Source organism: Gossypium raimondii, chromosome 9 (genome assembly GCF_025698545.1).
Source record: "Gossypium raimondii isolate GPD5lz chromosome 9, ASM2569854v1, whole genome shotgun sequence".
Classification (NCBI taxonomy): domain Eukaryota; kingdom Viridiplantae; phylum Streptophyta; class Magnoliopsida; order Malvales; family Malvaceae; genus Gossypium; species Gossypium raimondii.
Window position 1 is genome coordinate 4690333 of NC_068573.1, and position 26430 is coordinate 4716762.

The 26430-nt window shown below is 33.0% G+C and overlaps 1 protein-coding gene, 1 long non-coding RNA gene and 1 other non-coding gene across 3 annotated transcripts in view; 1 reads left to right on the plus strand and 2 right to left on the minus strand.

Moving 5' to 3' along the window:
• The window catches only part of LOC105797400 (wall-associated receptor kinase-like 2), a 97065-nt gene that overhangs the window by 49063 nt on the left and 21572 nt on the right, over positions 1–26430 (minus strand). The gene's annotated exons all lie outside the window — the stretch shown is intronic.
• Positions 402–1819, minus strand: LOC105798213 (uncharacterized). Its single transcript, XR_001134972.2, has 2 exons — positions 998–1819; positions 402–719 (listed from the first exon to the last, which is right to left on the minus strand). It is a non-coding gene; the product is annotated as an uncharacterized LOC105798213 (long non-coding RNA).
• Positions 19051–19157, plus strand: LOC128032881 (small nucleolar RNA R71). Its single transcript, XR_008189221.1, has one exon. It is a non-coding gene; the product is annotated as a small nucleolar RNA R71 (small nucleolar RNA).

The window sequence follows — 26430 nt, forward strand, 5'->3', positions numbered from 1 at the left end:
AAATATCGTATCCAGTAAGTTAGGATCCAATATTTTGAAATCTTAAGAATTTTATTTTACTAATTGTATGGTTTTAATAAAATGAACACTTGATTATCTAAATTCATCGAAAAGAATTGAAGCCCAGTAAATTAGGGCACAATTCTCTCGAGAACCTATGAACACCAAGCTTTTTAAGGATTATGAAATAAAAAATTATAAGCTTTAATTAAATTCAACTCTTACAAATGGAACATGATTGAATAACAATACATATGATGTAAAAGATAAATGACAATTTAAACTTAAACTAGAAGCAATTAAACAAATAATAGACAAATAATAACATTGACCTTAATCACATCATACAAACATCCACATTAATAATTTAATAACCTATAAAACGAATAAAATAAATAAGGTTTAAGAAGTAAAACCTTTATATATAAAAATTATGTAAAAAGGGGAATCCGAAGTTAATGATATACTCTATATACGTATTGTAACAGGTCAATTTTGACCTGGGCCTAAAGGCCAAAAACAAATAAAAACAGGCCAAATTAACCCCAAGCCCAAAACTAAACTAAACCCTAGCCCAAAACTAATTTTTCTTTCAGCAAAACCATAGTTGCTGGCCGTCGCTCCTGCCCCCTGGTCAGCCTCCACCGCCGCAACTCACCAATCGCCTCATGCTTCTACCGCACGCCACTTCCTTTACACGTCTGACACTGCTCTGTCACCTGCAAAACAAAGCCACCGCAGCAGGAGAAAAGCCAAATAGAAAAGTGACAAAAAAATAGAAACTAAAAGGCTGTAAATCGGCTATAAAAGCCAAAAATCAGACGATTGTAGTTCTTCTTCAGTTTTTACAAACATCTAAATAAAAAAAAGAAAAGTAGAGAAAATTTCGAAAGGAAAAACTGTTTTCGGTTCTTGTTTTCATTTTATTTTTTATTTTCTTTTATTTTCGTTTTTGTACTAAATAATGAAATAAAAAGAGGAGGGAGAAGAACCGTACCTGGTCACCTTGTAATCCCGGTGCCGGTGATCTTTTTGTCGTCGTCGGAGCCGAACTATTGTGTAGTAAGGACCTTTTTCAGTCCTACGGTTTGAGAGAGGCCAATCTTTGAACACACTGCGAAGTGAGGGTTGAAAAACCCATTTATTTCGCTGTCGGCCGTTGGTCAAGGCGGCGGCGCGGCCTTTCATCGGTACTGACTATCGCCGGATATGGGGGGAGCATTTTGAGAGGTTTCTCTCTATTTTTTTAGGAAGAGGATTTGAAAATGAGGATTTAAAAAAAATCTGGCTTTTATAGCAATACAAAACGGCGCTGTTTTGCAACTGCAGGTCAGGTGCCAAAACGACGTCGTTTTGGCCCTGACCAGCGACCCGGTCCGGCAGCCCACAGGATCCGCATGTTTTCGCGGTGATTGGGTTATTTGCACGCGGGGTCCTTCCCCTTTTGCGCTGATATGCAATCGGCCCTTTTGTTTTTTACATTTTGACCCTACGAATTTTCTGGATGTTTCTTTTTAGTCTACATTGAACGCAGAGTTTTGGGGATGGGAAATATTGCGCAATCAGTCCCTTGTTTCAAACAAGCGTTTCATTTCAGCCCCGAGCCACCTTTTCTACTTATTCACGATTTTGACTCCGAATTTCAGTCCATTTTCAATTCGGTCCTTAGCCTATTTATTTTTATTTTTTTCTTCTTTCTTTTTTTTAAAAAAAAACACAAAACAGTTTTATTTAATATTCCATTTATTTATTTATTTATTTTCAATTTTTGGTCAAAATATCATTAGATTTATTTTATTTATTTATTCATTATTTTTAATTTGGCTTGTTTATTTTATTTTTGTTGTTGTTATTGCAATTTTATTCCATCATTTATTTATTTGTTATTTTCAAAATACTTTTCAAAATTTAGATTCAGTAGTATTATATTTATTGTTATTGTATTATTGTTATTGTTATATTGTTACTTGCGTTATTATTATTCATGCATATTGGCGTTAAGATTCATTAGTATTATTGCTATATGTATTTTATGATGCATGTTATGCCATGATCATTTCAATTGTATTGTAATATCGTTGTTAGCCATATGATCCCTCCAAAGATTTTAAGAGATTTCTGAAGGTATAACCGAATAAACTATGCGCGTTTTGATAGATATTTCATCGACTTACACCCATTAATAAAAAGGGATTTCTTTTTAAAAATTAAGGCAATATTTCGTATTTAGATTCGAGAAGGTCGTACCCTAACTTACTGGGTTTCAATTTTCACAATAAATTTAAATACATGAGCCTCTTCAAACTCACATTTTAAACGATCTCGGGAATTAAGAAAAGATCGTGTTCTAACTTACTGGGCATGATTTTCCCCTTTTTTAAAACCCGAGATAGTTAAAATATCTTTTAAATAAGTAAATCTTCGGCATGTATCCTCGGTCAGGAATTCGATACGTTGTGTCCTAACGCATTGGATGTGACATGTTATTTTCTCGATATGAGGATTTTTTCTAAAAAATAATAAAGGCAATATTTTGCATTTGGAAATTCGAGAAAGTGTGCCCTAACATGTTGGGTTTCGATTTCTCATTTGATCAAATAGCTAAATATCCTCTTAAAACTTCAATGTATGTTTTTTTTGAAACTATAAGGTGATCTTGGTTTCGATGGTTTAAAGTATTGTGTCCTAATGTGCTGGATGTGATACTCCTTCGGAACAAGAGAATCTTAAATTTCAATTCATGTTATTCGAATTTTTATTAAGATCGTATTTTTTAAAATTCTTTTCGAGTTTTTAATTTTCGACATCAAGACATTAAGTAATCAACTAGGTACTAATTTTGGGCGTATCGAGGGTGCTAATCCTTCCTCATGCATAACCGACTCCCGAACCCATTTTTTGGATTTTGTAGACAAAAAATTATCGTTTTAGTAAAATTAAACTTTTATTAAAATGATGAGGTGATCTGATCACACCTAGATAAAAAGGATTGGTGGCGACTCCTATATTCGTTTTCGTTTTTAAAATCCAAGTCGACCTCGTTTTATCCAAAAAATGGTGTCAACAGCTTGGCGACTCCACTGGGGACGTAAAAAGAGAGTCAAGCCATGAGTTGATTAATTTTTGTCTTTTTGTCGAAAATTGAAAATTTGGTTTAAATGTACGATCATTTGGTTGCATTTTTTTCGTCGTTTTTGTGGCCTTTAATGTGTTTACCTTTTTGGTTCAAGCCTTTTGATATTTCTGTACATTGCATTGCATGACCGTTGGTCACATCCTTTTAAGTGGGAGTGAGAAACTACGCCTTCGTGAGGTTTTCACCTCCGCATGTGATAGTGAATCGCTTCCGGGATACATCCGTACCTATGTCTTCTTGAGATTTTATCTCCGCATGGCCATAGGGAAATGTATTCCCCTAAACTAAACTCGGTCTATATGAGCCTGTGATGGGTGAAGATCGAGGAATCTGCAAGTTCGGGTACCCTCAACTTTAGAACCAAACCACATATAGTGAGCCCTAAGAGCCTACCCTAGGTAGAACCACTTCAAACCCCTAGTGGTCACCCGAATATGTGTTCTATTTATTCTTGCTTGCTTTTGCTTTGTAATAACCTGTTTTCTTTTGTTTTGGTTATGATTGCATTGTATTTTCATCATAAAAAAGAGGTGTTGATTCATGTCCAATTGCTAAATAGAGAGCTTGTCATAAGAAAATGGGTTTCTTGATAAAGTGGATGACAATACGGTTGTCCGAATATGGTTCAAGAAAACGTGATAAGAGAAGGATGATAGTTTAATGGAGGACTACATGACTTTACTTTGTTGCTTGAGGATTCAAGATGACAAAGATTATTCGAGAGCCACTGAAATTTCTTAAAGAACAGCCAAACAAGCATCACGAGGATGAGTGATCAACAAGTCGCGACCCGGATCATGCAAAAATGAGATAAAACAGACGCCCCTTTTGAAGAGTTCGTAAGATTTATCTTAACGCTTGAATGAAGAAGAGGATCAAATGTCTGCACATATGAGGGCAAGGCCGTATATATATATCCGCTTTATGTAAAGAGATTTATTTCCTAGTAAAGTTGTCCTAATAGAAATAAACCAAGAATTAACGTCTCTTTTTGCATTCATGTATCTGTGTTACATTTCATTGCATGCATCTTTTCATTCATTAACATTACATTTCATTGCATACAATAAATTTCCTAAAATCCAAAAATGCATTAAGTTTAGAACTCTAGTACGGAGCCAGATAGATGATAAAGAATTGGAATTCTTTGAAGATATCGATGGTATGGAAAGGAAAGGTGTTTGTGCCTTTGAAGAAGAAACTAAAAAACAAAAAAACCTATCAGGAATTTGTTTCTATATCCCTAGAGGCGTTCTGAACAATGGGACTGTGGAGGAGATCCTTATATTTTTTAGACCTAATTCAGAGTAATGTCCAAAACACGCTTATTGCTCTAAGCCTAGGAGCAATAAGAATCCTTTTGTGAAATAGACTTATGTTCAATATCTTTATTTCAATAAAATGCATCTTTGTTTCTCACTTCGAGCAAATATTCTTTTATTATTTCCATTTCATTCATAATCATACTATACAGATAAACATTCTTAGATTCTTTTATTCTTTGGATCTGGCTTCGTCCCTATAACAGGTCTCCAGATATCAAAGACATGAGCGACACTGCTATTGACTCAGAATCTCCTCTTGAGCAAGATATGTGTCTAGATGAGCCTCAGGACTTTGAAGATGACTGAGACTGTAGCTCATTCCCTGATTTGTTAATATGGTAGAACAAGATCCTACCTTACAAAGAATCAATGGAAGTCATGATTTTTCTCTATGTGGGGCACGGATATCATTGAGCCAATCTCGTCTAAGGTTTTGGTGATCATCAATTCATCTGTATGGTCGTCGATTATCACTAAGTGGGTAGAAGCTTTCATATGTAGATGTCACAAAGTTGACGACCAGTAAATTCTTGAAAAAGAAATCATATGTCAGTATGGAATGCCAAAAGGCTCATATCAGATGATGCATTGAATTTGAACAACAGCACGACATTAGAAGTTTGCAGTCTGTTCAAGATTAACACCATGTTGCCCCAAAATGAATGATTCAGTGGAGGCAAAAAAAACAAAAAAACAAACAAAAAACAAAAAACACAAAAAAATGAAAAAAAACCTCTACCGGGGCAACTCATTTCTCATTGGCATATGGAATATGGACAGTTTTACCCAACGAAGTTGATACTCCTTCCCTTCGAGTCTTGTCAGAGATGAATTTGGATAAAGCAGAATGGATCCAAGCCCAACATGATCAGTTAAAATGTTGAAAGCTATCTGTCATGGTCAAGTGTACCAAAAGCGAATGATGCAAGCTCACCAAAAAGGTTTGCTCCAGAGAATTCTATGAGGAGCACCTGATATCGAGAAGATCCTTTCCATCCAAAAGGACTTCAAAAGAAAGAGGATGCCAAACCTGAAGGACCTTATGTGGTAGGCCTTATCTGGGAGAGCATCGGTATTGACCAAGATGGACAGCAAGAACTTGCCTAATCTTGAGAATTCTGATTCAAGCAATAAATACTTCACTTGACAAAAAAATGAAAAGAAAAAAGAAAAGAAAATAAGAACGAAAAGAAAAGGAGAGGCCAAGGCGAAAACCCGCAAAGGGCGCCTTAAGACCAAATGGGTTTTGAATTGAAAACCCAGGAATGGGCAGTTCAAATTGTGATTGAATGTGGGGCATACGGTAGTCTTGTCCTCTCTGAATTAATAAGAAGGAGATATGCTACATCTTGGGGCATCAACAAAGTCTTCTAGGACTTCTAAACACATATCAAGTTCAAAAGGGTCTTCAAGAAGTTTGGGGCAGAGAGGCTCATGCTACGATATCTGGGGCACCTATTTCCATATTTTTTTTGTATTTTTGACAAAATACACCATCTTGATTAATTTATTCTCATTTTGTATTCTAGCAAAATTTTCTATCTTGATTGATTCATTCATTTCGAGCTTTCCTCTCAACAAAATTTTATCTTGTCCATTTCGATAATCTTTTTCAAGTGTTTTTCATTGAAATAACGATTATTGGACTGATGATATTCAAGCAAAAGAAGTTTTACATATTACTCTAAAGGTTTCTAAATAGTACGAGGACCCGAAGTAGGGCTATTGTTTAGAACTAACCGAACCTAGGGGTTGGAAGCATTTGAGAGAGAATAGTCTAAGTCATGACTATTTCTTTGGTTTTTCTGTTGAAGATACCGACTGAACAAGAAGACATCAGTGATGGGACCTTGATGAACAATGAGTAATGACAACCTAAGCATTAAAAAGAGATCATTCTCATGACATTCTACAAGTATCATACATAAACATGTAGTTAGGAGGATTTGATTCATTTTAATCATGACATCCTAAACACTAGGCATAAATAGTCCATGAAATGGATTTTGCAGGTCATGTTCCTCAGAGAACAAATTAATGGAATTACTCATACCCCTGAGGTTGCAAATTTAAAAGATTGAAGCCGCAACGGCGAATCTTACTTCTTTGGTAGTGCAGTGGAGCAGATTGAAGCTACGATGGCAAATCTTGCTTCCCCGACATTGCAATTTAAAAGAGTGAAGCCGCAATGGCGAATCTTACTTCCCTGGCAGTGCGGTAGAGCAGATTAAAGCTACGACGGTAAATCTTACTTCCCCAACATTGCAATTTAAAAGATTGAAGCTGCAACGGTGAATCTTACTACCCTGGAGGTGCGGTGGAGCAGATTGAAGCTACGACGGTGAATCTTGCTTCCCTGACATTGCAATTTAAAAGATTAAAGCCGCAACGGCGAATCTTACTTCGCTGGCGGTGCGGTGGAGCATATTGAAGCTACGATGGTGAATCTTGCTTCCCCGATATTACAATTTAAAAGATTAAAGCCGCAACAGCGAATCTTACTTCCCTGGTGGTGCGGTGGAGCAGATTGAAGCTACGACGGTGAATCTTGCTTCCCCGACATTGCAATTTAAAAGATTGAAGCCGCAACGACGAATCTTACTTCCCTAGCGGTGCGGTGGAGCAGATTGAAGCTACGACGGTAAATCTTACTTCCCCAACATTGCAATTTAAAAGATTGAAGCCGTAATGGTGAATCTTACTTCCCTGGCGGTGCGGTGGAGCAGATTGAAGCTACGACGGTGAATCTTGTTTCCCCGACATTGCAATTCAAAAGATTGAAGCCGCAACGGCGAATCTTACTTCCCTGGCAGTGCGGTGGAGCATATTGAATCTACGATGGTGAATCTTGCTTCCCCAACATTACAATTTAAAAGATTAAAGCCGCAACGGTGAATCATACTTCCCTAGTGGTGCGGTGGAGCAGATTGAAGCTACGACGGCGAATCTTGCTTCCCCGACATTGCAATTTAAAAGATTGAAGCTACAACGGTGAATTTTGTTCCCTGACATTGCTGTTAATTTGACAAAAATCAATCCTATCTCCCTGAAGTTGCAGTGGAGCGGATTAAAACCACAGATCTTATCTCCTTAGGCAGTAGTGGAGCAGATCGCATCCAGTCTTATCTCCCTAAGCAGTAGTGGAGCAGACAGAAGAAATCAATCCTATCTCCCTGAAGTTGCAGTGGAGTGGATTAAAACCACAGATCTTATCTTCCTAAGTAGTAGTGGAGCAGATCGCATCTAGTCTTATCTCCCTAAGCAGTAGTGGAGCAGACAGAAGAAATCAATCCTATCTCCCTTAAGTTGCAGTGGAGTGGATTAAAAACCACAAAACTTATCTCTCTGAAGTTGCAGTAGAGAAGATCACATCCAGTCTTATCTCCCTAAAGTTGCAATGGAGCAGACGAAAGAAACCAATCCTATCTCCCTGAAGTTGCAGTAGAGCGGATTAAAATCACAAATCTCGTCCCCATAAAGTTGCAGCAGAGTAGATTAAAGCTACAAGTCATATCTTTTTGAAGTGCAGTGGAATAGATCGAAGCAATAAGACACAGTAAACTGGAAGGAGGCTACTTGAGGAAGAGAAGCACGAGAACAAGTCAAAACTCAGCGAGACCGGGCAAAATGAGTCTTTCTTAGTCTTTGCTCTGTTCTCCTTACACGACAACGAGCAAAGAGGGGCAGTTGTGATACCCAATTTCTGCCCGGCCCACTAACAAATGAGACCCAAAACAAAAATTAACCCTAAACCCAATCACAAACTGGCCCAAAAATAAAAAACCTAGCCCAAACAGCATTAACATTTTCAGCAGAAATGAGCAAAAGAAACCCTAGGAGCCGCATGCCTCGCGTGGCCTCCTCGTCTGCCACACCTAGCCGCACGCCTCTGCACCTAGCCACACGTCTCTACTCCTGGCCGCCAACCACCGCATGCGCACCAAGCCTCTTCTACGCGTGTCTTACACCTGCAAAGAGCAATAAACATGACAGAAGAAACAACTAGAAATAAATAGAAAAAAGGTTGTAACGTGGCTATAAAAGCCGAAACTTAATCTTTGTATTTTTTTACCCACATCAGAAATCTAAAGCTGAATAGAAATTTTAAAAGGTTGAATCATTGCTTTTTCCTCTTCGTTTTCTTCTTTTATTTTATTTATTTATTTGTTTCATCTTATTTTATTATTTTTTCTCCTTTTTTTGCAAATCTATTTTAAATAACTATAATAAAAAATCAAAAGCAAAAAATAAGGGGAAGGTAACTCACCGGAAGTGATCGTGGTTGCGCCGTCGGAGGGTTTCTCCTCCGTCGCCCGAATCAGGTCCAAGAGGTCGAGAACCTCCTTTGTTTTCGACTCTCATGGGTTGAGAGAGCTTTGGCTCTCAAGGATGCCGTGGAGAATGGGCTAATGGGCTCATTTTCCAGTGCCGGTCGCCGGCCACGGTGGTGGCGCGACGGAGGTCTTAGGGGACCGTCGGCCATTTGAGGAAGGGGTGTTGAGAAAAAAAATGAGGCTCCTGCAGTTTTTTTTTTAAGAAAACCTGAAAAAGTGAAGTAAAAAAAATATTTTGGTTTATATAAGACGTTAAACGGCGCTGTTTTGGGAGTTTAGGTCCAAAGACCAAAATGATGTCGTTTTGGTCTCTGACCCGTGACCCGACCTAGTGGCGCTGAGGATCCGCGCGTTTTCGACTTTTGGGTTATTTACCCTTTTAGTCCTTTCGCATTTTTATTTGTTTGCAATCGAGTTTTTTTATCTTTTAATTTTGCCGCACAACTTTAATCCTGTTTCATTTTAGTCCCACTCAAAGTGATACGTTTTGGAGGGCGGGATATTTTCTATTTTGGTCCCTCCATTTCATTCGCGCACTCAATATAATCCATTTCCTTTTTTATTTATTTCGAGTCGGCCCCAAATTTTCGTCTTTAGGTTCGATTTAGTCCTTTACACTTGCTATTTTTTTATTAATTAATATTATTATTATTATTACTATTATTATTATTATTATTGTTATTATCATTACATTTCCATTTAGATTTACTTACGTAAATAAATATATGTGTCTCATTATATTATCATTATTATTATTGTACAATTACTTACATTTTTATATACTGTATAATTTATATGCATATATACATACATACATTTGATAATATATACACATATACACGTACACCTTTTTATAACTTATTTTTATAACTTATTTATATATATGTACATATACATATTTATATTTTATATACATATATATATTATAATTCGTTTACATATCTATATATATATCTATACATATATTTTATTTTCATAAACATATATATACATACTTATATATATTTTTATACTTTATAATTCTAATATACATATATACGTATACATACTTATATATCTTCTTATATATATTTTTAAATTTTATTCATTTTCTTTATTTACATATTTATTTACGCTTTCATTATTGTTAAAAAAAAAAGATGTTTCATTTTATTTTTTTATTTTATATGCTATTGATTTGTCCTTTATTTATCTTATTTTTGTTACTATCGCTCGTAATATTTTTACACCATCGTATTTATTATTGTTTTGTTATGCATAACCACAATGTAATTTTTTTCGCATTTTTATTACAACGTCGTGTTTCATTTTACTCAATATATCAAAATTTATTTTAAATAAATAGCATTTCGTATTTTGAGATTCTGAAAAATCGTACCCTAACTTACGGGGTTTCGATTTTCTCGATAAACCCAAATACATGAATCTTTTCAAACTCAAGTTTTAAACGATCTTGGGAATTAAGAAAAGATCATGTCCTAACTTACTGGGCATGAACCCTTTTTTTTTAAATCCGAGATAGTTAAATATCTTTTAAACAAGAAAATTTTTAGCATCCATTTGCGTATCGGGAATTCGAGATATTATGTCCTAACTTACTGGATATGATTCTCTTTCTCGATTAACGTGAAATATGCCCATTTTCCCGAAAATTTTCAACATTTTAATACAAGGATCGCATTTTTAAAATCTTTCAAAGTTTTCAATCTTCGACACTATGACACTAATTAATCAACTAGGTACCAATTTTTGGGCGTTACAAGGGTGCTAATCCTTCCTCGTACGTAACCGACTCCCGAACCTATTTTTCTAAATTCCGTAGACCAAAATCATTGTTTTAATAAAATCAAATCGTTTATTAAAAACAACCACTTTTCAAGGTGATCCGATCACACCTCATCAAAAAGGATTGGTGGCGACTCCCGTTTTCGTTTTCATTTTTTAAAATCCAAGTCGACCCCGTTTTCACGAAAAAAATGGTGTCAACACGTATGTATACTGAAAATAATTTCATATAAATTATATATTTTTTAAAATAATATTGATAAATTTAAAACATATTGATAATAATTTAAAAAATGTATTATTATTTTAAAAAGAAAAGAAAATTTGTACTAATAATGAGTTTTTGAAAACAATATTAAGCTAATATTAAAATAATGTTAAAAAATCAATATAAGAATTGATTTATTTAAAAACTTTTGAAATCAAAATTAAACATAAAAGGCATTTTTGAAATTGAAAATAATAATGAACAAATTTTAAATCGAAACTTAAATAAAATTAGAATAATAATAAAAGAAAACCAATCTAAATGAAGATACAATTGACTCAAAATATTAGTGTATAATGAATTTAACATACAAAATACAAACTAAAATAATAATTTGTTACATTTTAAAATATAATAATAATAAATTTAAACACTATCAAAAAGAAATATTATAAAGAATATTAAAACTATAATATATGAAAATAAAATTAATTATAATAAATAAAAAATAACGTTGAATTTTAAGAAAGAAAACTAAATTAGTATTAAATTAAGATTTATTTCGAAAATGAAGGACAAAACTAGTAATTATACGCGAACATTGAGATAATCCAAATCAATCATAGAAACGGCAACGTTTAAACTTGGATCTAAATGAATACAAAATTAAATATGAGGTACCAATTACATATCAATAAAGGAAATCAAATCGCAATTTTATTAAGCACGGGAGGACCTGTTGAATAAATAAACCAAATGATCCACAATGCGCGGATCCTTCCCAGATCGGGTTACCGTTTGGATCGGGTCTTCAAAATGACACCGTTTTGAAGCCATTGCATTATCAACAAACGATGACATTTTAAATTCTGTGCTTAAGACTAAAATAAACCTAAAAAAACCCTATCACTTTCAATAACAAAACCTAAACTAAAAACTTTGCGCCACTCGACGAATCCTCTTCTCAGACCCTCCAACCCCCGCTCAACTCCGATGACAATGGAGAGAGAGAGGATGCGGTCACCAAGTACGTCCTTCTTTCTTTTACTATTATCTTTTCTCTTCTCTTCCGATTAATGAACACAAAAATAAATAAAAGAAAGAAAAGAAAGGAAACAAATAACTGGTAAAATGAAAAAGAATAGATACCCAAAAAAATCACCTTTCGGTCTTTTGATTCTTTTTTGTATTCTTAATACGTAAAAAAAATACAAAGGTTCTTCCCTTTCTTTTATAGCCGAGAGAAAAAGAAAGAGAATAAAATAAAAAAACCTTTCTTTTATAGCCGAGAGAAAAAGAAAGAGAATAAAATAAAAATACAATATCCCTTTTCTTTCTGTTGTGTTGTTTTCGTCCCATTTGCAGGTGTACGGAGGCGGTGGACGTGACGCGTACGGAGGAGAAGGCGCACACGTACGGAGGCTCATCACGCAAGAGGGGCTTGGCTGCGATGCCTGGATCTTCTAGGGTTTCCGTGTGTTGTTTAGTGTTTTGGGCTCATTTGGGGTTTGGGTAGAATTAGATGTTGGACCTTAATTGTTTGGGCTAATTTTTTTTGGATCGGTGTTTAGTGGGTTTGAGGCTTAATGTAATCCGGGCTTGGATTTTATTAAATTTGTAATACTGGACTGTATTGGACTTTTATTATATTTATTTTATATATATATTTTTATATTTGGGTTCTAATACTTGGGTTTGGGTCGGAAAAATTTGGGTATTACATGTACATTTTTTTATTATAAATATACACGTATACACACACTCTTATATTTTAGATATTTCATAATTTTTATACACATATATATATATTTTATAACTTATTTATATTTTTACGTGTATATACATACTTATATTTTTCTTATATATTTTAATTACATACATATCTACATATTTCTATATACCTATTTTATAAACACACACATATATATCTTTTTATAACTTTGCTCATTCTCTTTATTTGTTTACTTATATACGTTTTCGTCATTATTTTAAAAGAATATTTTAATTTTATTTGCTTATACTTGTTATTTTGCATATTATCATTTGCCCTTTTTATTCATTCTTATTATTGTTGCTTGTATTATTTTTATGCTATCGCATTCAATATTACTTTGTACGCATATTAACCTCGTGTTTCATTTCTACTATTTCAAGTTAGATTAATTTATCTCGACGCATAAGTTTCGACTTTCAAATAAGCAAAATTTCATGTTTAGATTCGAGAGAACTGAGTCCTAACGCATTGGGTTCCAATTTTTTTTGTTGGATCTAAATAATCGAAAACGCGTTTTAATCAGAAAACATAAATAAAAAGCTAATTATCGGGAATTCAATACGTTGTGTCCTAACGCATTGGATATGACACGTTGTTTTCTCGAGATGAGGATTTTCCTAAAAAATAATAAATATAATATTAAATGTTTAGAGTTTTGAGAAATTATGCCTTAACGCATTGGACTGCGATTTTTTCATCTGACTTAAACAATTGAATATTCTTTTAAATTTTATTTCACGAGTTTTTGGACAAGCTCATTTTTTGGGGAGGTGAAATATCATGCCCTAACTCATTAGGTATGACATTTTATCTCTCCGAAATGAGAGAGGTCTTCACGGCTAATTTGATATATCTAAGTTTTTCTAACACAAGGATCGTATTTTAAAACCTTTCAACCTTCTACATTAAGACACTAATTAATCAACGAGGTACCAACTTTGGGCGTATCAAGAGTGCTAACCCTTCCTCGTACGTAACCGACTCCTGAACCTATTTTTCTGAATTTCGCAGACCAAAAGCATTGTTTTAATAAATCTAAACCGTTTATTACAAACAACCATTTTACGAGGTGACCCGATCACACCTCATCAAAAAAGATTGGTGGCGACTCCCACATTCGGTTTCATTTTTCAAAACCTAAGTCGACCCCGTTTTATCAAAAAAATGGTGTCAACAGTTGCCATGCTAACATTCATCGATACAACACTTGAATAGAGATTGGAGCTGCAATTATTCAATAAGAGTTTTTTTTTTCAATTACTGTTCTTAGTATTGATTTATTATTTTTGTTTGTTGATTTGATGTTGGTTATAAACTAACTGCTCAAATAGTGGTGAAGTAAATCAGAAATTAATGAGTTATTGATCAATATAACTTAGAAATAAGTTTATGTTAAATTTGTTTTTCATAATTAATGTAAGTGAGAGCTGGATTAAGGAATAATCCAAGAGAAAATTAAACATTGAGAGTGTTTGCTTAACTTTAACGATTTAGTTGAATAGTTACCTAAACCCACTAAGATATGCACCAATTGAAGGTTTTTCCTATAAGATATAAACCAACTTAGGCAGTAGGGGTTGATGAGAGTGATGATTTAAGGTTTAGTTAATTTATATATGATATACACTTATAAGCTATATACCAATGCAGGTACCTACATCTTGATGATCATCTCAGTCATGAGCCTTAGATTTATCAATAACCAAATTAGATGAATAAATCCCACTAACTAAATCATTACGACTTCTTTTCCACAACAGGTTCAATTATTAACTTATTTATTTTATTAATTGTTTATTTTTTAATAATTATATATTACTTAAATTTTATCAGTTTAATTATATTCTTGTATTGATAATATATATTTTTATTTTAGAATTGTAAATCTCTATGGATTTGATCTTCAGAATACTTCCTTCAACGAAATTTGTAATATATTACTTAACAATGATCGTATGTACATGCTAGTAGTAGAGGAAGGTATTAATCTCTTATGAGCTTAATTTTTAATTTTATTATATATATATATATATATATATATATATATATGATTTTCTCGCGTCAAGTTTTAGCACCATTTACAAAAAAAATCCACAAATTTCTAGAATAACAGTGCCAAAAGTAAACCAACATTGGAATTAGATGTATTTATTTTTTAAAAATCCTAAGATAGAGAAAACACTTCTGAACCCTATGAAACAGAGAAGAGTAATTGAAATCCTAAAAACTTCTAGTTCGAAAACCATGGCGTTACCACGTCAAAAATGTTTATTTGATTAATCTACTCAATAATAATAATAGACCAAACATACAAAATTCAGTTAAAGCCATCACGTATCACAATCATGACGTGATATGTGGCAAAAAATATATATAACAAATAAAAATCAATAAAAGTTATAAAAATTATTAAATTTTATTAAAAATATATAAAAATATTTAAATTTTAGTAAAAATTAGAAAAAATTATAAAAATCTTAAAAAATTATAGAACATATAGAAATATATATAAAAATTATAAGAATTCAAGGCAGTTTTAGTTCTCATAGAGTTCAATTCCCGTTCTCAACCCATGACCAATATGAACTCGAAGTTTCCTTCGTAACCCCCAGAACATTTTTTTATCTCACCCATTTATGTTAACCCATAACTCATATCTATGTTGTAAAACTATCCCTTTTGATTGACTCACTTTTTGTTGAGATTTGATTTGGTTAGTTGCCAAACTATGTTTCATCATTTGTATTGTTGAATTTCTTTTGCAAAAGAGAAATTGTGATAAAAAAAAGAAAAAATATTTTAAAAAATTGAGGATTTTTTTTTTATAATTGAGCTTAAATCGTTAGTTTTATATTGTGTTGAAAAGCTCATTTTTATTATTTATTTCTTGTTGATGTGAATTCTTTTAATTCGACAAATGATTTTTTCTAGTTTGGTAACTTATCAACTCAATTCTCGATTTTAATCAATTTTTCTGACTTTTTCCATACCCATAATCTAAGCCCCATTACAACCTTATAAAGACCTCTAGATTGGTGTGTCATCTCATACTATAGTGGTGGAGATTTGATTTTCAAGCAAGTCTATGGTAATAACATTTCTCGTTTGACTATTGAGTACATATTACTTGAACCTTAAACACTTTGAGTGAATCTTTAGTGAGGATGTTATTTCTTGTTGAGTTTTAATTTCAAGTAATTATTGAGATAGGAGAGATGCCTAATATTTTTAAACCTTGAAACTTTCTGCTTGGGTTGCTTTGTACCATTTAGTGTCATTTTAGTGTGAATTTTCAATGCATGATTAACTGTAAATTATCCTAAGACATTATCGGTGGAAATAATAAATTGAGAGAGGTTAACTTGAATGTGGGTTGAGGATTTTGCTTGATGATAAGCAAACGCTTAAGTGTGGGGATATTTGATATGTGCTAAAAGTAACATATTTTAGTCTCATTCTTAATGTGTTTTTAGGTGATTATTCAATGTTAATGGTGAATTTTATACTCCTAATCCTTTAAATTCATGTTTTTATACTTAGAAGAGAAATTGAGAGCAAAAGGAGTGAAAACTGAAATTTTGGAGCAAGGTACAAGGGCACACAGGCTGGCCCATTCCACACGGCTTAAACACACGACCATGTGAGCCACATGAGCTTCAACACGACCATGCGACAGGTCATGTCAATTTTACGAATTGCACTCCGAACAGTGGAAAAACGCGATTTTTAGGGATTTCGGGCATTCTGAAACCTATATATGAAAAAATAAGAATATAGGAGTGAGCCTTCATAGAATACTCAAGAAAATAACTCGAAAAATACCATTGAAGCGGATCCTAAAGCAGATTTCCATCAAGATTGAAGATTCCCTTTTGATTTGTTTAGAGATTATTATGAATTTCTTTGTTTCTTGTGGTTATATAGTATTTTGGATGCTTTTATTTGTAAGCATGAACTAATTTTCTAAATACCTAGGGAGATGAACCCTATGATGGATTATGTCGTTTGATTTTTATTTTACGCAATAAATACTTAGATATTGTTCTCAATTATGTGTGATTAATTATTGGTTTAATATTTCTAAACTATTAATCCATGTTGTGCTTAAATTAGAGGAGGAATAGACCCTGTTTAAGAGTAGATCTTACGTAATTGAGTGGAGTTGCATGCAATTCTAGAATAGGACGACATAAATCTACCGAATTAGAGTAAACTCTAATAGGAGAATCCATAAATTGAGTTAATGTGATAATAGGGGTTTTAATTAGAAAGAAATTTCAACTAATCCATCTAAAGTCACTAACTCTTATTCTTGAAGAGAGATATTAGCATAATTTAGAGATTCTACTGATCAAGATACTAAGTGAAGAAATTGCGTAATTTAGATTGATAATTGCAGATGATATCTAGGTGAATTCTTTCATGGGTAATGTTTCAATTATTGGTTATTATTCGATTATTTTTCCTGATTTTTTTGTCACATTCGTAGTTAATTAATTTAGTTAATTTCAGTTTTAATCAATCACTCAAATTTATCAGTTAAATAATAGAAAGACGGTAATTACTAGTACTTTTAGTCTTCGAGGGAATGATATCTTTGCTCACCGTAACTATACTATTAATTGATAGGTGCACTTGTCTTAGTACCATAAATGGGTTTGACCCTCTTGAATTAAGGTTCGAAGGGAACATTCGTGGATCCAATTTGTCTAGCAGTACTTTGTCCCCAACCTTGAATTAATTCGTTCTAATCACATGCACATCATGGTGTCCCTTTCTTTCTTCATCGTGTTTTCTTGGTTTCTCCACAACATTCATTTGTCATTCATCTAGCTCATTGAGTTGCACTATTCGCCCTTCCCTTGTTGCTCAGGTTCTATCACCTTGAATGAAATATGGCTCCTACATGTTTTCATGAGAGGTTTCCTACAAAGAACTTTGAGCCACATGATTACTAAAATTAACAGAACAATTAGTATCATTTCGCTTACTAGGGACTCCCACAAAACCAGGTGCTTGAAAAGTAATCTATTCATCACTTACACGAAGCAGAAGTTCACCAGTACCAACATCGATAATAGTTCTAGCAGTGGCTAAAAAGGGTCGACCTAAGATCATAGGTACCTCACTATCCTCATCCATGTCTAATACAACAAAATCAACAAGGAATGTGAATTTGTCAAATTTTTACAAGTACATCCTCAATAATACCCCTAGGATATCTAATTGATTTATCAGCTAATTGAATACTCATCCTAGTATGTTTAGGTTTTCAGAGACCAAGTTGTTTAAATATCTTGTAGGGCATCATAACATTTATGCTAGCCCTTAAATCAGTCAGAACATTTTCAATATTTAAACTACTAATAAGACAATGAATAATAAAACTCTCTAGGTCTTTAAATTTGTTGGGTAGTTTGTTTTGGAGAATGACAGAGCAAAATGCATTGAGCTCCATAGTTGACAAGTTGTCTAATTTCCTTTAATTTGTTAATAGATCCTTTAAAATTTTTATATAATTCGGCATCTATCGAAGAGTTTCAACAAACGGTAAGTTAATATGCAAATTTTTTAAAAGCTTAAGAAATTTACCATATTGTTCATTTGTGTGGTCTCTTTTCAATGCTGTTGGATATGTAATTTGAGGTTGGTATTCTCTAACCACTGACTTTTGATCTTTCTTACTTCCTCAACCTCATCATCTTTCACAATAGCTTTTAGTATCAGTTTCTATTCAGGTTCGACTAACCCTTCCACGTCTTGAAGAATAATTAGATGTATTTGCTCTCTTAGGTTAGTTTTAGTATTGCTAGGTAAGCTACCTTGTGGTCTTTTCGAAACAAGTTTGTCAAGCTGTCCAATCTAATTTTCAAGTCCTTGAATTGATGTTTGTTGATTTTTCAGTATTGTTTTAGTGTTTTGAAATCTAGTTTTGGAAACCAAAAGAAATTTGGCAAGCATCTATTCAAGGTTTGGTTTCTTCTTTTGCTGATAAGGTTGCTGAAAACCTGAAGGTTCCTTGACCACCTCAAGAAAAATTGGGATGGTTCCTCCAACCTGCATTATAGTTATTACCATAAAGGTTCTTTTGAGGTTTATAATTGTTACTCATAAAGTTGACTTACTTATTCTTTGTGCTAGAATCGAAGGGTAAACATTTTAAATTAATCATCCCTAATCCATTCGCAGTGCATTGCATCACTGAATTCACCTACGTAGAAAAGTATAAACCATCAATTTTCTTATTTAGTGCTTCCACTTGGCTTGACAACATAGTAACTACATCTAGATTAAAAACACCGGTTGTTTTCATTGATTTTGTTTTAATGACTTGCCACTAATAATTATTTAGTGTCATTTCCTCAATAAACTCATAAACTGCCTCGATTGTTTTATTATTTAGTGTTCCACTAGCTGTTGTATCAATTAACTGCCTAGTTGAGGGATTCAAACCATTGGAGAAGGTTTGAACTTGCAACCATAAAGGTAACCCATGATGAGGGCACCTTCTTAATAAATCCTTGAATCTCTCCTATGCAACATATAATGTCTCTAAATCAATTTGGGCAAAAGAAGAGATGTCATTCCTTAACTTAGTTATTTTAGCAGGTGAGAAGTACTTCAACAGAAATTTCTTGGTCATTTGAGCCCAAGTAGTGATAGAGCCTCGTGGTAAAGAATTTAACCACTATTTTACCTTACTCCTCAATGAAAATGGGAGCAATCGTAAGCGAATGACATCATCAGTGATGTCATTAATTTCGAATGTGCTGCAAATCTCTAGAAAATTGGCCAGATAAGTGCTTAGATCTTCATCTTGCAAACCATCAAACTGAACATACTATTGTACCATATGAATTGTGTTCGACTTCAGTTCGAAATTATTTGCAGCAATGGTAGGTCTCACAATACTCAATTCAGCCCCAATCAAAGTGGGCTTGGCATAATCATACATAGTACGAGGGACAGGATCTACAGGAGGTAGTTGATTATTTATCACCCATCTCCACAATAATATTATTGTCCTCTTGATCGTTTACTATATTTTGTTGACTTTGCCTAGTTTCTTTAATCTCTTGACGATTTCTACGAGCAGTTCTTTCAATCTTGCTGTCAAAAATCAATGGTCTCAATAGGTTCCTCTAGTCATAAACCAAAAGAACCTATTAAAAGAAAACTCAGAAAAATTAAAATGTAAAAATTAAATTAAAAATATATATAATAATAAAGTAAAAAAGTGGCTAAATTAATAGAAATAAAGTTTTCCTAATATTTCAGTCCCCGATAACGGTGCCAAAAACTTTATAGTCACGAAATCAACTAAAACTACAACAAAGGCAAATGCACCTTTTGATAAATAGTATAGCTACGATGAGCAAAGATATCATTCCCACGGGGATTAAAAGTACTAGTAATTACCATTTTCCTATTATTTAACCAACAAATTGGAGTGATTTATTTAAACTAAAATTAACTAAAATAATTAACTAAAGAACTCAACAAAGAATAAATTAGGAAAATAATCGAATAATAACCAAGAAGAAGAGCAATACCTAGGAAAGAACCCACCTAGACTTCATCTGTCATCATCAATCTGAATTAAACAATTTGTTCACTTAATATCTTGATCTGTAGAAATCCCTAAATTATGTTATTATCTCTTTCAAGAGTAAGAGCAGCTCACTTTAGGTTGATTAATTGAAATTTCTTTCTAATTAAAACACCTATTATCGCATTAACTCGATCTATGGAATCCCTTATTAGATTTGATCTAATCTGGTAGATTTATGTTGTCCTATTTCTAGGATTGCATGTAACTCCACTCAATTATGCTAGATCTACTCTTAAACGGAGATTTTTTCTCCTCTGATTTAAACACATTAAACATGAATTAATACTCCGGTAATATTAAAATAAGAAAAAAACACACATAACTGAGAACAAGATTTAAGTATTTATTGTGTAAAACAAAAAAATCAAATAACAGGATTCATCATAGGGTTCATCTCCCCTAGATATGTAGAAAATTAGTTTATAATTGTAAATAAAAAAATCTCAAAAATAGTATAACCACAAGAAAAAAAGAAACTCACAAAAAACTTCAAAGAAATTAAAAGGAGGTCTTCAACCTTGATGGAAATCTGCGTCAGAGTCAGCTTTAATGGTGTTCATTGAGTTGTTTTCTTCAATAGTCCCTGATGGCCACTTATTCTCTTCTTTTATTTGGTATTTATAGGTCTTAGAATGCCTGAAAAAGCTAAAAATGGCATTTTTCCTCGTATTTAGAAAGCAAATCGCAAAATTGACATGGTCTGACACATGGTCGTATAGTAGCTTGTGTAGCTCCTGAAATCTGCTCTAATTGTCTGATTTTCGCTTGTTTTTCACTCCTTTTGCTCTCAAATGCTCTTCTAAGTATAAAAAATATGAATTTAAAGGATTAGGAGCATAAAATTCACTAATTTGCATGAATAATCATCCAAAAACGCATTAAGAATGAGATTAAAACATGCTACTTTTACCACTTATCTGTTGGATAATTTTTTAAAAAATAAATGTCTTTAGAAATTAATTTTAGTTCTCCATTTAAAAATTAAAAGAATAATCTAAATAGAGTAGGTTACGTATAAAGAGTTAGAGACAAATAAAAGTTGAGCCTTAACCCCAAATTTGTTATATATATTTTTCAAATTCCTTAAAATATTTGTACAATAGTGTTATACACCAATGATCACCAACTCGAAATCCAAATAAGTTCCCAATTGCCTACCTGTAATCTGGCCTGGCCCCACCAGATGGATGTGTGCGAGATGTACAACGAGAGATCTACTAGAGGAGCTCACAGTATCAGCTTGCACGAGCCAATGAAAGTTCTCGATCTTAGTTCGCAGATATCCAAGGAGTTTACATGTTGGTGTTTGTGAGGTCTCGCGTGCAAGCCAAAACGTTACACGTGTCTAGCATGCTTAACACCTGCTCAGAGCGTCAGTCCTATAAATAGTGGGATCAAGTCCATGAATACTAGAGTTAAATCATGAACCATAATAGTATGTATAAATACCCAATTGTCCCCTACATTGGGACACAACAGAGAATTACTCAACAATTAGTGCGGTGAACATGGACAAACTTCCCTCCTATCTCCCCATCTATATCTATTGGGATTGGGGTTGTGACCCTCCAAGCAGTATAAGAACACATTCCTCAGTGCTAGAAGGTCTTAAATAACCAAGAAACTGCCAACATAGAGCATTTTCAGCTAAGCATAACCACTATCTGTCTTGATAATTTGCTTGAATGAGCACATATCCCAGCTCGGTGTAGACCACCCAATAGGAAAGCCAAACCCATATACGAGCTTGCATCTCACCCTGATATACTTCCCCCCAGTTTAGCCGAAGTTTAACACATCAATTCGCGATTATGGTTGTGCCTTTCCTGCAAAGAGAAAAGTAATAAAAACCCAATAAGTTTCTTTGATTTTGGGCCTTTAACAGGTACAAGCTTTGGAAAACCATGAGCAAAGGTCCTTCATTGCGGCAACAACAATCAATCAAATACACCACCATAATCCACTAAGAGAACCCACAAAGTTGACCTGGAGCAATCTCAAACTCTTAGAGCAGATGGCAGAAAAATAGATCTAGGGGTAGATGAAACCCAACTTCCAAGATGTGGAGGGGGAGCAAGAAACTACCATCACTGGTGTCGCTAAGCCTATACGACCCATCAGGAATCGAGAATTTGAAAGCAAAGTTAGAGATTTGAATCCCCACGTGCACAAAGCTCGATGCATCTCTTTATCTTTTGTAGTGCAGATGAAAAAGTTTGGCTTCAATAAGGACCTTAGAAGTACGCTCTCATGGTGGGCAACGTGGAATTAGCTGGCCATGAGCTCCTCTCATTCTCAACATATCTCCGATACAGAAAAAAGAAAAAAAGATAGAGGAAATTTAAAACCTAAGACAAGGAGTTACTGAGATTTACCTTGAAGAAAAGCTTTGACTGATTCTAGTAACAAAAATGCTAAGTTCGTGCATTTTAGGGTTTCAAAAATCCTTTTTCAAAGAAGCCTCTTCCCCCCACGTTTTGACGGTTCAAATAACCGAGGGACATCAGCGGTCAGATATATACAACCGCGATTCACCCGTACATGTGGTGAAGCTGACACCAGATTCCAATAGACACTGCGTATTTTGCAAGCTATAAGAACACAAAGTGATGGCCCTAAAGAGCACCACTTTATAACCCTCCTTAGGCCCATTAGGGGCAACTAGATTGTTATACACCAATGATCACCAGCCTGAAACCCAGAGAACTGCCAGGGGAGCTCACAATATCAGCTCAAAGGAGCCAAGGGGAGTTTGCGGTCTCAGTTCGGATCATATCCAAGGAGTTTACATGTAGGCGGTCGCGAGGTCTGGTACGTGAGCTAGAATGCTACACGTGTCCAGCATGCTTGAGGCCTGTTAGAGCGTCAGTCCTATGAATAATGGAGTCAAATCCATGAACAATGGAGTCAAATCATAAATAGTAATAGTATGCATAAATACTCGATTGTCCCCTTCAATGGGACACAACACAGAATTACTCAACAAATAGTATTGAGAAATAAGGATAATTTATGTTCATCCCTGCAAAACTTTTAAATATTTTAAATTATATTGTAAAATAGAAAGCTTGATATTATAGATTAAGTAAATTTATTTTCAAAAACTCATTAGATAATATTAATTCAATTCTACCAACAAGTGAATGAAAGAAGTGATACAAGACTTTTCTTAAGTATGTATATTGCACTGTAATATTAAAGTCATCATTGTTGAAACAGGAGCGAAGGCAAAAAAAAAAATTGGGGATCAGTAATTAAATTGTAATTTTTACAATAGTAAAAATACAATTTTTAAAGAATTAAATCAAAATTTTATCATTTTTAGGGAGACAAAACCTTTACTAATTTAAAATATTAAAGAGTTAAAATGAAAATTTTTATATTTTAGGAGGGCCCGGGGCCCCTACTAGCCCCCTAGATTCACCCTTGAAAGAATTTTACTCAAATATTACTTTTAGCTCAAACAAAATTTAACTCAAACTATGCAATAGATGAAAATATTTGTGATTAAAGTCAATTTTTATTAATTTTGTACTTTGTGTTATAATCAATCAAATAGGTATATAGGTATATTTATATTAGTTGTTAAGTACATACAATCCTGGCTGTCGATAAAGCTAGAAGGGAGGAATTAGCAAAAGAGTGTTTGCCCCTTGCCCAAAATAGTGGGCATTATCCTTGGTGAGTGATAGCAAAGGTGATTGTTCTTTACAACTTGAGAGAATGTCACTCTTGACCCTTTCTGATGACAAGAGATTCCACATTTTTATTTATAGCCATTCAACATATAAGGAGAATTAGTATCACAAGTCTAAAATTTATTTATGCTATCAATACATGTGAGTATTTCTAGACATTTGAGTGAAATATATTACATAAAAATTATATCCAGAAAATGATAGAAAAGGTTTTGGGCCACAATTAAATCAACATATGTAAATTGTTATACGAAATTAAAGATGGAATCGTCAATGTCATGACATCAACATATATAAATACAATGTTTCTTTCATCAATTCTCATAAAGATGAAATGGTTAGAAAAGAAACAGTTTCTAAAATGACTACGCCAAAATGGCCAAATCATTATGAGGGTTTGATTATTTACAATAATTTGACTCGGTTTAGTGGTTTCTATACTACTTTTAATTTTTGAGGTGTCCTACTTATTTTAATAAAATGAGTTGTTTTTATGATTTTGGACATTATGAGGTATAATTTCAAACTCTTTTCAATAATTTTTTTAAAAGGGTTTAAAATTTTCAAGTTAATAAAAATAAATAACTCTTATAAAATATATTTTTATGTAATAAACAAATTAATTATAAATTAAATAAGAAATAAATTTGAATTGATTCAGATAATTGTGATCTTTTAACTTACATTTCAAAATCATCTAAACACCATAATTCAAATATGTTTTAATTTCTCGATTAACAATGCTTGCTAGTCAAATGGTTCGAGTATGTTAAAATGTATTATCCTCCTATTTATGATTTGAAGAGGGACAATGAGTAGTTCTAGGCATTATGTAAAAAATAACAGGTATATAATTAAATCTATAATGAAATTATTTAAAAATAAAAATAAAAATTTATTAAAATTATGATAAAAGAATATATATATAATAGAATAATTATATATGATTTCAAAAATTTACTTAAATTACTAACATAAGTAATAAGACAATTTTAAAAATATAATGTTCTGTATAACACAACTATTGAAATAAAATTATTATACTTTTCTTTCTCAGCCAACAAAAGATTTTATTAAAAATATATAATAATAAGAAATCAACCACTCAAACAGTGGGATTACTATAACAACAATTCACGAAAATCACCAAATCAAACAAACAAGAAGAGACATTACAAAAACCAGCAAGAAAATACAAACAACTGCCCAAGGGTGAAGGCAAAAAATTGTGGGTCGAAATTAAATGGTATATTTTATGATAGTAAAAATATAATTATTTTAATAGTTAATTTTTTATAATTTTTAAAAGATTAAATTAAATTTTATCATTTTTGAGAGGATCAAAGTACAATTTTACCATTACTAATTTAAAATTTTATAAATTCTAAAAAAGTCCTAAATGAAAAAAAATTATTTTAGGGGAGTCGAGCCCCTACCAACCCCTTGACTTCGCCATTGCAACCACTAGTAAACACCCAGCAAAAAGTCCACTATGCCCAAAGAAAATTATTTTAAGTCCACCAAGCCGCCCATTGTACATCCCCCTGTTTGAGTCAACGATTACGAGGATGACCCACCTCGTTAGAACAACGACACTGGGGTGTTTGCGACACTATCAATGGATGAATGTATGGTGTCACATGGGCCGGTTGTGGAGAAAACGTGGGGATTGTCAACGATACCGGATGCATCGGTGTTGCTAGTGCCATCAACGTGTATTTTCACTCAATTAAACCATTCAAATAACTTAAAATAATTAATTTAACTTATAACCCTTAATAATGAGAATTTTACAAATCAACCCCAATATTTTACCTTTTATGCAATTTAGTCCTAAATCCCAAAATTTACAATTTAATCACAATTAACTAAAATTCATGTTACCTGAATTTTCTGTAACTTCTAAACAACCCATATTTTCCATCAATTGACAATATTTACATTAAATTTTACTATTTTCACAAATAAACCCTTAAACATTAAAGTCACTCAAAAGTACTTAACAAAACTTGTTTATTTAACAACCAAATTTAATACTCAATCATCTAAATTCACAACACAACAATTACATCCATATCATAATTCTAAACATTTAATAAATTCACAAATTGACCTCAAACTAGTTAAATTAAGTTAATACGAGCTCAAAAAGATAAAAATCACTAAAAACGGTGCTTGAAAACATACCATGCATGAAATTTAAGCTTTGGCTGAAAGCTTCATTCGCCAACAATGGTGATTCGGCTAACACCTCTCCGAATGAAAGAGATGATACCTTTTTCTTTATTTAATTTCAAGTTTAATTTACCATTTTACCCTTTAATATTAAACCAAATTTAATCAAATGCCAAGCCATGATCATCACTATTCTTAAAATTGGTAAAATTACTACTTAAGGCCCTTATTTCATGCTTTTATATCCATTTAATTCAATTAAGGCTATAGTGACTAATTTTTACATCTATTACAATTTAGTTCTTTTTCCTTAATTAACTATTTAAACGTTAAAATTTCTTGACCAAATTTTAATATAACCCTAATAACACTCCATAAATATT